At 38.0% G+C, this 3,749-nt stretch overlaps 1 pseudogene across 1 annotated transcript; it reads right to left on the reverse strand.

Moving 5' to 3' along the window:
- Nucleotides 1–1,305: 1,305 nt before the first annotated feature.
- LOC311608505 (small nuclear ribonucleoprotein E-like) lies at nt 1,306–1,738 on the reverse strand (annotated as a pseudogene). Its single transcript has one exon. The product of its transcript is annotated as a small nuclear ribonucleoprotein E-like (transcript).
- Nucleotides 1,739–3,749: the final 2,011 nt, after the last annotated feature.

The following is a 3,749-nucleotide window of genomic DNA, read 5'->3' on the forward strand; positions in this document are numbered from 1 at the left end:
AAGACAAGGCATGCAGAGAATCAAGAACTCCTGTTCAGATGTAGTGGATGAACAGCTGATTGTATAGGAGGAGGGTGGAGGGAAGACTTCTGCTGAACTTCTTACATGCCCTCGGTACCCAAGATTTGGTCACTGTCCCTTGGCAAGACAGGCTTGTAGGCACACAGAGGAAGGGGATGCTTGCTATGCTGATGAGACCTAGTAGGCTGTGGCCATACAGTCAGGTAGGACACCTCCTTCACCCATCAGAGGTCTAGGGGAGGGGAATAGGGTAAAAGTGGGAGAACGCGTGAGTACTGGAAAATAAGAGCAAAAGGATAAGAATAGGGATGTAATGTGAATATTTATAATAAATAAAATATACATAAAAGAAAGAAAAAGAAATAAAATAAAATGGAAATGCTCAAAAAAGAATAATTTTATTTATTTTTAATTAATGTATTTTTTGCGTAAGAGCTTTGTACATGCAGGCATTCTGTGGATTTTAATCAAATTCACCTGCTATTTCCTCTGCTCCAATTCTTGCCCTAAACACCTTCACCATTTTTTTCTTCCCAAAATCATGTGCTCTTTTTCAACTCACCTAATACACTTAGTGTTATCTGCATATGCCTAGGTGGGTGGCCATTTGGTAGAGCAGTGCCCTTCTCTTTTAAAGGTAAGGAGATCTAACACACATATGAAAATTGTAAATGAATGATCTGAAATAGCAAAATATTGTGTCATACCAGCTCAGGCTTCACGTGGTTCCTCTAACAAGGAGAGCGGGGCTCTCTGTGGCATGGTCTTTCTTGCCATCTTTTCACTTGGGCAGAAGGCCTTGCCAGTCCACAAAGGCTAATGGCACACTCAGTTCTGATCGAACTTGATGAGCTGCGGAGGATTGCATTGGGTTATCCCCTTTTCTGAAAAGTAGGAAGAGGATGGGGGAGGGGGGACGGAGGGATAGTTGGACCGGGAGGTGAAGAAGGATGGGGCTACAACCAGTACATAAAGTGAATAAAAATAGTCTGTGAAGAAAAGTTTTAAGGTGTGGGGAAATTGAGACATAGGACTATAGAGTAATGCCAGGTCTTTCCTCAACTGTCATTGGAAGCACTGATTAAAACAATGACTGCTTCAGCGGGAGACCCACGCCAGGAGAGGGAGCCTAGCTGTGACACTATCCAGAGGGCTAGGTAGTCCAGAGACATAGAACCAAACAAGACCAGCAAAAACAAAACAAAACAAACAACAAAACAAAAAAAGTAAATGAAATGATTCCTAATATGTTCTGTTATACTTGTTTTTTTTTTTTTTAACAAAAACAATCTCACAGCATTTATTATCACTGGATAGGGGGCATTAAACAATACAAATAAACATTTCAGGCTATTCTCGGAGCAGAAGACACTTTTAAAACCACTGAACTGCCTTCTTAACTTCTCCGGTGCGTGACCATTTCTAGTTGGAAACACTCTGGAGCAGAGTAATGTTATCTCCCTTTAGCATGATCCGACCCAGTTGTTTTCTTGACTTTGTTTTTGAAAGAATCTCTTCTGCATCATCTAATACAAGGTTCATGTGCTCATCAAAGCCAATAATACAACCCTCTACCGCATGTTCACTCGCTCACACAGCCACACCTGAATCCGAGATCTATTTTGCAAGTATTTGAAGATGAGGTTGATGGGCTGCACTATCACCTTTGGCACCTTCTGGCCCTGGCCGCGATACGCCATGGTGGAAGTCACAAAGACCACACCGTTCTGTTATACTTGTTGACAGGAGCCTAGCATAACTGTCATCAGAGAGGCTTCATTCATCAACTGATTAAGACAGACCCAGAGACCCACAGCCAAACATTAGACACTCAGGAAATCCTGAGGAAGAGAGGCTGGAAGGTTTGTAGGAGACAGACGGGGTCAAGGACACCACAGTAGAACTCACAGAATCACCTAACCTAGCCTCCCAGTGACTCACAAAGACTGAACCAACAATCAGGGAGTTCACTTGGGCCTGAGCCTCTGCATATATGTCGTTGGTTGTGAGCTTGGTGTTCTTGTGGGACTCCTAACAGTGAGAGCAGGGCCTGTCTGTGAGTCTTCCCTACTTTTGGGACCCTTTTCCTCCTACTGGGTTGGCTTTTCAAGACTGAGCATGAGCAGAGGTGACTAGTCTTATTCCAACTTGGTATGCCATGTTTGGTTGCTATCCCTGGAAGGAGTCTCCTTTTCTGAAAGGAAAGGGGGGAAGAGTGGATGCAGAGGTTGAGAGAGGCACTGGAAAAAGGAAACTGCTGTCGAGATTTAATTTATGAGAGAAGAAGGAATACACTAAAAACAAAAAAAGGCAGCCTTTCAGCTCGAAAAACTGTAATGTTAGTATTAAGATGCTGTGTTCTGTGGTTTAAAAAATGTTTTACACAGAAAAAAATCACTTAAATATTAATTGGATGCACATATCCAGAGATTAAAGCAAAAGTTAAAAAAATAATTTGCTGTCACCTTGCTTATAGAAAAGGAAGCTTAAAAGATTGTTTTTTTGTGATCATCTTATGTAATTTATATTCCTCCTACAGTATTAGTGTCTTGTTAAAGCATAAGATTTTCAGTTTTCATTAGTTAAAGCAAATAAACACGCACATAGCTCAATATCTAAATTGTCAAATATGTAGGATGTTTTAAAAATATTGTGTAGATGTTTTCTATTAAATTGAGTGGATTTTTCATTACTCTTTTTTAAAATAATGCTCATTTTCTTTCCTACACATATGTAACAAAGTTACGCAAAATAGATTTTAATTTCGGTGACTTTTACATTTGAATAATCTGTATTTTGAATGATACCTCTTGTACCACCTTTGCAAATAAGCAAGGATGTAATGATTTTACTTGTGTTCTGAACTGTTCATTCACTAAAACTATGTGTATTACATCTTATTTGGCATTTATTGAAGTAGGTTCTGCCAAATAGAATGAATTTAATAAAAAAAATGGAGTTCAATGCATCATTTCAAGATAAAACAGAACAGAGAAAAAATCAAGAAACTAACAGATAGGTGTAAAGTTTGCTCTAATGTAGAAGATGTGATAAGGGAACACTATAAATCATAAGAGTAAAATGATAGGAGAAGGACACAATTAGAATGCTTATGAAATTGGAAGGTGTCTTGGGATATATAGTGAATATTCATTCATCCAAGAAAAACTCATCCAATCTCCATCTAATAATTCAGCATTCTAATTACACGGTTAGACTTGAATTAATATGTTTACCAAGGACACGCATTTTAATTTTACTTAACCTCATCATAATTTCATTAAAAACATGAATGATTTTTTTCTTCTACCTAAATAGATGAGCAGTTTCTGCTTTCATAAGTGAAAGTATAGGAGCCAGTAATGGACACGGGGGAAAATATAAAGCCTAGAATCCTTGCACTGTTGATAATACTGTAAAGAAAAGGCAGAGTTTTTTTTTTAACTAGCATTTCTCTGGGGTAAAAATTTCATTTATTATATGTTTGGAAAATTGTAATTTTTAAAAATTATATTTTGGTTATTCCTATAATGAAGCAATGCATAAGGAGAATATTGATTGTGTTTTGGAAATAAAAATCAACCAAAAATCTAGCTAAGGCTCTGGACTTTTAAGCAAATGTAGCAGCCCTGAAGTCAGAGGGCAGACTCCGTGTTCTTTACATTTCTAGGAAAATTGTGTATATACATATGTACATGCATATCTATGCATGAATAAGTATATGTCTG

This window comes from Acomys minous (genome assembly GCF_964271855.1).
Source record: "Acomys minous genome assembly, chromosome: 11".
In the NCBI taxonomy this organism is placed as follows: Eukaryota; Metazoa; Chordata; class Mammalia; order Rodentia; family Muridae; genus Acomys; species Acomys minous.